At 43.0% G+C, this 11913-nt stretch overlaps 1 non-coding gene across 1 annotated transcript; it reads left to right on the forward strand.

Annotated features, from left to right (window-relative positions):
- Positions 1-11470: 11470 nt before the first annotated feature.
- On the forward strand, positions 11471-11576 carry LOC144269706 (U6 spliceosomal RNA). The gene has a single exon (XR_013347011.1). It is a non-coding gene; the product is annotated as a U6 spliceosomal RNA (small nuclear RNA).
- The last annotated feature ends 337 nt before the right edge of the window (positions 11577-11913 follow it).

Here is an 11913-nt window from a genome sequence, read left to right on the forward strand (position 1 = left end):
TTGATCTTCATTTATAATTTTCTTTAATTGATTTTATTTAGAGGTGCACAGTGCATCCAAAAGATGAAAATCCTAATCAAGCATTTGTGTTGTTGTAGTTTCTCTATTTATCTAGGTTCTCTCATATGACAACCATCACCATGGTATCTGGGTACCAGTTCAAACTGGTTAGGAAATTAAAATTCTGAAGATATGCCTGAAGATATTCTGACAGTCACTGGACGTCAAATGTCTGACTTGTTATGGAGTGTGGATATATGAGGGTGACAGGGAAATTACAAAACTGAGTTTCAAATAATATTTTACAAAGTGCTCTTCAAAGGAAAGGTAAAACAATCCATAATTGATTTACTTTTAAAATTTCAGTTGTCATAATTTGATGTACATCTTTAAGTGGTGTCTCTTATTCTTTGTCCTATATTTAGAACTCGTTACCATGACATAATACATTTTATCATATAGAAAACTTAATTTTAATGAGTTTGTTCTTGAGTGTTTAGAGTATGTAGGAGATCGTAGGCCGAATGCTATCATAGAATCATAGAATCTCAGGGTTGGAAGGGACCTCAGGAGGTCATCTAGTCCAACCCCCTGCTCAAAGCAGGACCAATCCCCAACTAAATCATCCCAGCCAGGGCTTTGTCAAGCCTGACTTTAAAAACCAATAAGGAAGGAGATTCCACCACCTCCCTAGGTAACGCATTCTAGTGCTTCACCACCCTCCTAGTGAAAAAGTTTTTCCTAATATCCAACCTGAACCTCCCGTACTGCAACTTGAGACCATTACTCCTTGCTCTGTTATCTGCTACCACTGAACAGTCTAGATCCATCCTCTTTGGAACCCCCTTTCAGGTATCTGAAAGCAGCTGTCAACTCCCCTCATTCTTCTCTTCTGCAGACTAAACAATCCCAGTTCCCTCAGCCTCACCTCATAAATCATGTGTTCCAGTCCCCTAATCATTTTTGTTGCCCTCTGCTGGACGCTTTCCAATTTTTCCACATCCTTCTTGTAGTGTGGGGCCCAAAACTGGACACAGTACTCCAGATGAGGCCTCACCAATGTCGAATAGAGGGGAATGATCACGTCCCTCGATCTGCTGGCAATGCCCCTACTTATACAGCCCAAAATGCCATTAGCCTTCTTGGCAACAAGGGCACACTGTTGACTCATAGCCAGCTTCTCGTCCACTGTAACCCCTAGGTCCTTTTCTGCAGAACTGCTGCCTAGCCATTCGATCCCTCGTCAGTAGCACTGCATGGGATTCTTCTGTCCTAAGTGCAGGACTCTGCATTTGTCCTTGTTGAACCTCATCAGATTTCTTTTGGGCCAATCCTCTAATTTGTCTAGGGCCCTCTGTATCCTATCCCTACCCTCCAGCGTATCTACCACTCCTCCCAGTTTAGTGTCATCTGCAAACTTGCTAAGGGTGCAGTCCACACCATCCTCCAGATCATTAATGACAATATTGAACAAACCTGGCCCCAGGACCGACCCTTGGGGCACTCCGCTTGATACCGGTTGCCAACTAGACATGGAGCCATTGAAGGAGATGTGTGTTGCATATTCTGATTTATCTTTAGGTGTACCTGGTACCAGAATCAAAGGGGAAGTGTAATGTGAGGTCAGGGATGGAAAGAAATGCAAGAAACAGAAGTCAGGGTTAAGCACACAGTCTCCTAACTAGCAACATTACAGGGGTAACAGAGCCCGACGGAATGCTGGATATGCTGAGAATGAATAGATTAGAGAAGCTGCAAGCCAAAAGAGGCCATGTAGTCAGTAGGGTTGCCAACCCTCCAGGATTGTCCTGGGGTCTCCAGGAATTAAAGATTAATATTTAATTTGAAGATTATGTCATGTGATGAAACCTCTAGGAATACATCCAAGTAAAATTGGCATCCTTAGTAATCAGTAGGGTCTCAATTCAGAGTCCTTGAAATGCTGTATGTAAAAGTAAGTGCCTGATGATGCAAAGTGCTATCTGCTTTTCGTAAGATGTTAAACCCTCACGTCTTATTCACTTTAGTGGAAGTTGAAGGTGCTCAGCATCTGGCAGGATTTGGCTCAGAAAGAGTGCATGGGTTAAAATGAAACTCACCAACTGTAGGTGGTAGGGTTTGCAGACAGACATTCAAAACCAATGTGCTGCCTGTTTAGTTCAGGCCTATCTGATCTCTTCTGTATATTTTTCTATCTCCTGAAGTTCTAATGTTTTATTCTAAAAAATAATAATAACTAATAAAGTCAGTGGCAGTAGCCCAGTTCTCCTGGGCAACCCTGCAATTGCAAATCAGCACGCAAAACCACTTCATAATAAAAACAAACAGCGTACACAGCTTAAGACTCCTGAGTACTCCTAACAAACCAGTATTCAACTGAATTTAAATAGATTTTGGTTTCAAGCAACTGAAGAGCTATCATTAAGAGTGAAAACAAATATTTAAAATTATGGAAAGCATCTTGATGGTTTTCTTTGAAACCTAACTTTAAGGATCCACTGCATTTTTTTTTTTTAAAAGCTGCTACCTTCAAGTCAGTTCTTGTATGGCATATTAATTATGTCCAGAAGTAGCACAGAAATGTTATTCCTCAAGGAAGAAGGTGTGGGAACTCAGTTGAAAATAGAGCTATCATATACAGGCAGTGCCCTCACTGAATTCCTCCTTTTTATAGAGCAGAAAAGATTTTGGTTTGAGAGCATATAGAACCTTTATCATGCTCAGGATAACAAAGTATAGTAGTTAAATGAGTGCAGTTATTGTGTAGACAGATGTAGCAGCTAGTAAAATCAGTCCAACATTTCTTACATGGGGGGAGGGGGAATGTTTGCCAGATATCATTATCCCCCTCCACTTTTGTGCGTGTGTGTGTGTGCGTCTGTGACATGTCTTTTTTTCTTCTACTAGAGACTGACAGAGCCTTTAATGCATGAATGCTGCATTTTGTGCATACAGACTTTGTTACCCAAAAGCCTACCATTAACCGTTTATTATTAAGGTCATCCATCTGATGGGGTAGTGGTACATCTCCTAGTCATTCAGATACATCAGATGGAGATTTCATAATCTACTAACTTTCCAATATCTGGGAATTATTTTTTCTTTCAACTCCTTATGTTTAGGTGTCATGCCAAGAACTGACATACTGCCAGATATATATTAAAAAGTATTAGCAAAGGCTTCTGGAATGCAGAGTGCAGGGCCAAACCTATTTCCTTGCTTCATTTGGAGTTATGTTGTTAAAAATGTTCATGATGAGGCTTTGAATGACAATAGCCTACATGTAAATGTTTAATTCATTAAGCAAAAAAGGAGCAGCTCCTCATGAGGGGAGAATTGTATGCTTCAGGCTTAAGTGACCTGACTGCACTCTATAAATCAAACAATGTCCTCAACCAGCTTTTAAATACATCATGTTGAACATTTCAGGAGAAAAATATTTTCATATTGAAGCAGACTTAAAACCAGAATCCTTTTTAGGAATGGTAGGAGAATGTAGGAATTATTATCCCATATGAGATCACCTAGGCCTTGTCTACACTGGACAGTTTATGCGCAGTAAAGCAGCTTTCTGCGTTGTAACTTTGTGCGCTGCACTGTACTCCAAAGGAGAAGGTTGGATATGATACCTGGACATACACATATCTTTAACTGTCCTGGGACCCCACCTCCTCCTGAGACCCTCCCTTCCCCCATCCACCTCAGTGCTGATGTGTTTTTCTGTTTGTCTCTCTCCTCCAGTTGTTGGTTTTTAATAAAATAATTGTTTTGGTTTGAAAGCAATCTTTATTCCATTAACTGAAAGCAAACAGAGCCCTGCAAAGCAACAGGCAATTTTCTTACACCTTCATATTGCATCGTCTGCACCAATTACAATCACTTCCTAGCATTACAAGCACTGCACTCCGAGCATAGTGACCAATATTACTGGCTTTCAGCTTCATTTTGCTGCCTCAAGGCATCCCTGATCCTTACGGCCCTGCACTGCACCCCTCTAATAGCCCTGGTCTCTGGTTGTTCAAATTCAGCCTCCAGGTGCTGAGTTTCAGTGGTCCAGCCCTGGGTGAAGCTTTCACCCTTCCCTTCACAAATATCATGGAGCGTACAGCATGCGGCTATAAGCACAGGAATATTGTCATCGGTTAGGTCCAGCCTCCCCTATAGGCAGCGCCAGGAGGCCTTTAAATGGCCAAAAGCACACTCAACAGTCATTTTGCACTTGCTCAGCCTGTTGTTGAACCACTCCTTACTACAGTCAAGGTGCCCCATGTATAACTTCATAAGCCACGGCATTAAGGGGTAGGCAGGGTCTCCCAGGATCACAATGGGCATTTCGAATTCCCTTATGGTGATCTTCTGGTCCGGGAAGAAAGTTTCCACTTGCAGCTTCCTGAATAGGCCAGTGTTCCAAAAGATGCATGCGTCATGCACCTTTCTGAACCAGCCTGCGTTAATGTCTGTGAAATGCCCATGGTGATCCACAAGCACCTGTGTCTCACCCTAATGCCCCTCCCCCCCCCCAGGGAGTCTCCAGGGAAGGCAGATCAGCATTGTATGCAGCTAACACAGTTGCAAGCATCGCAAAGCATTTTGAGGAGGGTCAAAGATGTGTGAGTGGAGAGTGGAAGTTTCCTTTTCAGAATACAAGAGGTCGGGGGAAGGGGGGGAAAGAAGAAGAGCAGAGAACGGGTTAACTCAACGGGTTAACTCAGTTAGCTCCATGTGAAGATAAGACGCTGGCCCTGGCTCAAGGTCATTGGCTCGACGAGAAATCAGCAGCTGCCCAGCCGTGAGAAGAGGAGAACTAAGTTGAGTAGAGCTGCAGAGATAGCAGCGAGAACAGTGAGAGCAAATGAGATGGCGACAGCGAAGGCCAATAGAAGAGAAAACAAAGTCTCTGGAGCCAAAACCGAGGAGGCCACAGCAAGCCGGTTTGGACTGGCACAAAGAGCACCAGAAGCAGAGGTCCCTGAGTGGAATACCCGCCCCCACAAAGGAGCCCAGGACTTAAAGCCCTCCTGAGAGCTGGAGCAATGCTTTCTTTCTTCCCTGAGTGACATGGGAGCGTTCCCAACACTTTCTGCTGTTATTTTATTAAAGACAGGTTTCAGAGTAACAGTTGTGTTAGTCTGTATTTGCAAAAAGAAAAGGAGTACTTGTGGCATCTTAGAGACTAACCAATTTATTTGAGCATAAACTTTCGTGAGCTACAGCTCACTTCATTTTCATGGTTTGTGTGTATAAAAACGTCTTCTGTACTTTTCACAGTATGCATCCGATGAAGTGAGCTGTAGCTCACGAAAGCTTATGCTCAAATAAATTGGTTAGTCTCTAAGGTGCCGCAAGTACTCCTTTTATTTTATTAATAAAGCTTTAAAATTTAGGCACTTGGTGTGCCTCATCATCTCCTCCCCAAACAGATCCTGTGGCCCCAGCCTGATCAGCTGTGGCCCCAGGCAGATTGGTAACAAAAATCTGTCACACCTGGAGAAACAGAGAAATACCCCTTCTGATTAATGTACTCGGTGGCTAGGTGGTCTGGTGCTAGAATTGGAATATGTGTGCCATCTATCACCCCTCCGCCATTAGGGAAGCCCATTTGTGTAAAGTCATCCACAATGTCATGCACGTTGCCCAGAGTCATGGTCTTTCAGAGCAGGATGCGATTAATGGCCCTGCAAACTTCCGTCAACATGAGTCCAATGGTTGACTTTCCCACTCTGAACTGGTTAATGACCAATCGGTAGCAGTATAGAGTAGCCAGCTTCCACAGTGCAATCGCCACACACTTCTGCAAAGATAGGGCAGCTCTCATTCTCGTGTCCTTGCACCGCAGGACTGGGGCGAGCTCATCACACAGTCCCATGTATGTGGCTTTCCTCATCCAAAAGTTCTGCAGCCACTGCTTGTCATCCCAGATGTGCATGATGATGTGATCCCACCACTCAGTGCTTTTTTCCTGAGCCCAAAAGCGGCGTTCTGCTGTGGTCAGCACCTCCGGGAATGCCAGAAACAATCTTGTGTCGTAGCTACTATGCGTGGTGAGATCAGTGTCAAACTGCTCTTGCCTTTGAAGTTTAAGGAATAACTCCACTGCCACTCGTGAAGTGTTAGTGAGATCTAGCAGCATATTGGTCAACTGTGCGGGATCCATTCCTGCAGCCCGAAGAGGCAGATCGCGCAGTACACAAACCATTGAAAGATGGTGCCAAATGCAGATGGAAGCACAGGGATTGCTGCGATGTGAAGCAATGCATCATGGGGCATTGGGACAGGACCCAGGATGTCCCGTGACACCCTCCGCCTTCCCACAGCTCTTAGCGGCAGAAGAGGAAGAGATGCTCTGTGGGATTGCTGTCCAGAGTGCACTGCTCCGAATACCGCTGCAAGTGCCGCAAGTGTGAACACACTATTGCGCAGGCAGCTGTCAGTGTGAACACACAACAGCGATTCCCCTTCAGCGCTCTCTGAGCGCCGCAGTAACTGCTGGCACCTTCACTCTGCTAGTGTAGACCTACCCCTACAGGGGTGTTAATGGGTCACTTCACCTTGAATGGTCCTTTAGAATATGAGCTAACTACTTATACTAAACTAGCTGTTCCACCTTGTATATTGCTTTCCCGGGCCTGAGGAAGAGCTCTGTGCCACTCAGAAGCTGGTCCAATGAAAGATCCACCTTGTCTCGCTAATATAAAAATGTATGTTGTAGGGTTCCTGTGTCTGTAGGTTCAATAAGGGTTTATTATGCACTATAAATAGCTTCTTGTTAGCTCTTAACAGTATTGTCTTCGGCAGTGATGGTATAGGAGGATTTAGAAGAAGGGGGGGAAACAATGACGACAAAAAAGTCTCCATATTCACCTAGATATTTGTGCATGCTGCCTGCTAATACTTTTTCAGCTCGTTTTGACTCCCTGTGATAATGCTCACACCCCAGGCCAATTTGAATGAAGAAAGCACAAGACCTGAGACTGGCAATGGGGCAGGGATGGTGCCAAAGCACATGGTAGTGAGCCTGTAAGTAATCGTGGTCTTTATTTCAGCTATTTTAAATGCAGTGATGGCTCTAGGCCAGCGTTTTACGTGGGGCTATAGGATTTGCCTTAGCTGTGCACGTACTCCCTGAATTCTGAAAGTGTCTGTTCTCCTCTGTGTCTGTCAGTCAGGCTCTTCACTGCATTGCCTGCTTTGAAGCTCCTTTCTACCAGGAAATACACACAGGTGCACAACACAAGTCTGGTCCACTGAAGAGATGGTCCATATGCAGGGAAGAGTTACTTGGTGTATTAAAATAAAGGCTGGGAGTAGTGAAAAGAATGGGGAAACCATTGCAACAACAATGAATATATAGAGTGGGATCCATAAAGGTACTTCGGACCCAAGTCTCAGGTCTAGACTCCACTGCCATCCACAAACTCCCACTGAACCCTGTAGGTGCTTACATTCACTCCATGCCTAAAGTATCAGCACTGAAGTTCCTTCAGTGCCTAAGTTTCTGCCTCTGGGCATGCACATGGCTGCCTCCCTGTAAGCATCCAGAGGCCTATCTCCCATTGAAGCCCCAGAGTGATTCACAAACTGGGGGAAGATAAAAAGAAAAGGAGGACTTAGGGCATCTTAGAGACTAACAAATTTATTTGAGCATAAGCTTTCGTGAGCTACAGCTCACTTCATCGGATGCATGCAGTGGAAAATACAGTAGGGCGATTTTATATATGCAGAGAACATGAAACAATGGGTGTTACTATACACACTGTAATGAGAGTGATCAGGTAAGGTGAGCTATTATCAGCAGGAGAGAAAAAAAGATAGGCATTCCTCTGCCTAAAATGTGTGTAGGGCTCAATGTGGTAGGCAGCTTCTGAGCATGTCTGCCAGATCAGGTCCCGTTCTAGATCTTGCCAGAGGAGGTGGTGATTGCGGTTCGGCCCACCTTATAACTTTTAGCCTAGTAGAGAGTGCTCTTACCACTGAGCTATGGGATATTCTGGTGGGGGCCTCCCTCAGTCTCTCCCGTTGAAACTGTTTCAGTGCTTCTACCCAAAGGCAGAAACATCACAGCCTGAAGTGAGGAGGAGGCAGTGTGACCAGGGAATAGGAGCTTGGACCGGGAGAACTGGCTTCTAATTCTAGCACACCTGTTTGGTGTCCTTGGGACAAATCTCACCTTCTCGTGGCTGTTTCCCCATGCATGATATGGGGGTGATAATGCATGTGCACTTTGAAGACTCTCCAATGGCTTAACAAAGATAAGAGCGAAGATGTTTATTTTTTAAACATTAGGAGAAATCTCATGTAAGCGTAATGTCACTGAAGTTCATGATTTTTCATTGACTCTCTAAATTTGCAAATCCATTCGCTGTGCTTCTGATTATTATAGTGCTTGAAAGTCAAAACGTTTGCCATGATTTCTCACACTGTTTGATACCTTTATTAGCTTTAAATATAAGAACTTTGGTGTTTAATGTGAAAATACTGAAAGGGTCTGGGTAGGTTAAATACATGAATTTTCCACTTCCGATGACCTGGATTTGCACCGGCAATGGCCATTTGCTTGTTGCATAACTCACCTCACAATTAATCAGAATTGTTCATCTCTGGTGTGAGAGAGGCTGACAATGGAGGTAGCAGGACGTGCTATAGGTCCCGATTTAACTTCAGATATATTGGCTGAGTTGTGTGGGTGGGGAGACAGGAGTGGAGTAATGGTGGGGAGGGTCAGGGTTTGAAAATGAGCAGAGAATTGCTTTGGCAGAGCTATAGAGGTGACCAAATTAGTAGCACATGTGTTCAGGCCTAGTCTGTTTATATTCCTTTGGGGGAAAACTTGTTTCCTCATGAAACCAACTTCCTATTGAATTACTATGAAAACTAAAGGGGATAGGGTTTAGAGCTTTAGCATGGGGGTATTGAGGATAGGAAAGATACAGATTCTATGCCAGTGCTCTAGTTATTATCCAAAACCTCCTGACTTCAAGATTCTATCCGGTCCGTATTTTCCCCCCAGGTTCTGGAATTCTGCAATGATTCCTTTGAAATTAAGAATGTAAGGAACAAGAAATGGCCAAATGTGATTATTCCAGGGACTGCTTAGAGAGCCAAGTGTAAAAAACAAAACAAAAAGCCACCCTCAAACATATTTCCTGGAAATAAAAATAAAAATAAAAATAAAAACAATAAAAAGGGGAGAGAACCAAGTAAGAATATTTCAGAGCCATTTAAGGCACAAAAGAATTAGTGTTCCCTCAGTGAATTCTTCACACACACACACAACACACACACACACTCACACATATAAACAAATGAACAACCTCCCCCTCCCCCCCCAAACAAACAAAACCTTATAAATCAATAACTCTATTTCTCCTACAGGGTACAGAAAAAAGAGAATGAAAAATAATAACAATCTCTCTCTTTTTATATATATATAGAAAACTTTCAGATACTATGGTGATGGGGAACTTCTGAATACCTACAAAAGATGCATCAATAGTGATGTATTACCTTTCCTTTCTGCCCCCCAGGAAGTGGTAGAAATTCATGGTTTAGCATATTGAAAAGTAAACTGGACAAAGCACAGTAAAGAACAATCCTGCATTAGCAGCGAGACGGACCAGGTGACTTTAAAAAAGCATTATTTTAAATTGCCAGTGTTTTAAAACCAACCAAGGTTCCAAGCCACCAAATGCATGCTTAGTTTCCCTCATTAGCATAGGCCAACTGAAATCAATGGGTGTCTGTATGTTGGTAAAGTAACTCAAGTACGTAAGTCTGTGCAGGACTGGGTGCCTGTGATTAGAAGAACACACAGTAAGAGCAGGATTGCAACTGTGGAACAAATAATAATTTTGTATATTGACAATGATATTTCTGACATTGTATTGCACATAATGTACAGAATGAATGGGATTTATTTTTAATGACAAAATTAGTCAATCTTATGACCTTTAAAAAGCACGACACAGCATTCAAAATATATTATAGCATGAACATTGGGCAATTTTTAATACAGTTTGAATAGTTACGTATCTCATTTATGTATTATTCATGGTGAATAGTAAATTGTTGTAATAACATCTATTTGATTATGAATAAAAGATGAATATCTGGTTTAATGACCTGACAGTTGCAAAAATTAGGTTTATGAACATTTTTATTGCTTTTATTTTTTGATGATGATTGACTCAGTGGCTTTCTGTCACACCCAGACATATACAACATCCTTCTTTGTCTTGCAAAAATGTACAACATTCATTACTCCTGTTAACCTTTCTAAGCACAGGCTCACATAGTCAACAGTGAGCATAGCGTGGGTGCCTGCAACTACCTGTATTTGGCTCCTGATTTTGCAAAGTGCTCCGCCCACATGGAGCCCATTGCAGAACTGGATTTATACACTCCCTTTTGCATGCAGTTACCTTATTTGTGTTCACATCAGTGTACTTGTTCTCCTTTTGCTTGCAGTGATTCTCTACCTATGTAACTACGTTGACTTCAGGAGAGTTATTCCTGATTTACATGAGTGAAAGAAGAATCAGGCCCTGGGCATGCAAATGAGAGCTCCTGGAGTGCAACAGGGACATATGTATTTTTGCAGGTATACTTATGAGTCTCAGATTTTAAAATGTGGTGCTCAGTATTTATTCAGTCAGCCTATCCTGCCTCATTCTGTTTTCTCAGGAGGTCTCAATTAAGCCCAATCTTTCTTTGCAAAGCAACATTTTCAACTCCATTACATCAACTGCACTGAAATAAACATAACACACAAAGAACAATAATGGTTTTTTGCTAACTGATCTTTTATAACAACTCTGCAAGCACAAGCAGGCTCAGGTGTGTTCTGGGCAAAGTGCCTGTCTGAATCTACCTCTCATTCCTATATATAAATGGGATGGGAAGGAACAGCTATATTTAAGGATAAGGCTATGCAAGTCCCTGGTTCTACCCCAAAAACAAGGGTAGGTTTTCTCAGGCCTCAGTGTAATAACTGGATTCTTTCCTTGTGTGGAATTTCTTTGTTCCATTTCATTGCTAAGGTCCTGATACTGAAAACACTCTTCTGTGTGAGTAACTTCATGCACAAAGTAGTCTGACTGAGCGTAATAAGGATATTTGTGGTTGTAACTGTTTGCAGTCTGAGAGCCCCCAAACAGGCTGTAATTCCTAATAGGCATGTAGGAGTCTCCATGTCCATAAACAAATTGTCTTAAGATGTAGGCTGAGGGGATGGGATGGAAGCCAAGGGGAATGCCTTTAGGAAACAAACTTGCTAGATAGAGTCCTACTACTGGAGAATATGTGCCTCAGTTCATATCTTCCACAGATTTCTTGGCTACCCTGCAGAAAAATGGGGGAGCCAAGAAATATCTGGGGGCACACACCCCTTCCCTAGCAGCCGGCTTCAGAAAGCAGATCACTGGGGGGACATGAGAACGTGTGTCCATGGAAAGATGTTAAGGGGGTGGGGTTGGGTGCCTGCCTGCTCACAATATACTAAAATTGGATCGATACAGAGAAGATTAGCATGGCCCCTGCGCAAGGATGACTCGCAAATTCCTGAAGTGTTCTGGAAAAAAAAAAAAAAACAAGTGAGAGAGACTCACCTTGTTGCTGTGTCCAGGGCTTGGTGTTGTAGGGCCTGTGAAGCAGGCTCTGTCCTGAGGCAGGGCAGAAATGTAACAACTAAGCAGGCAGGCGGCTAATGTTCCCATTGTTAGTTAATTGTTCCCATTCTTAGTCAATTATGGATCCTTTACTTTGCCAGAGTGGCGTAAAGGAGCCTTATTGTAAATGACAGTAACAGACTCCTCAGCTAGGAAGGTCTGTATCAGCTTTTCTCGCTTTTTTTCTTGTGCCAGAGAGGCACAATGAATGGGGTAAGATTACAGCCCAGGATCTATTTTACTTATCCAT

The sequence above is a fragment of the Eretmochelys imbricata genome, chromosome 8, assembly GCF_965152235.1.
Source record: "Eretmochelys imbricata isolate rEreImb1 chromosome 8, rEreImb1.hap1, whole genome shotgun sequence".
NCBI lineage: Eukaryota > Metazoa > Chordata > Testudines > Cheloniidae > Eretmochelys > Eretmochelys imbricata.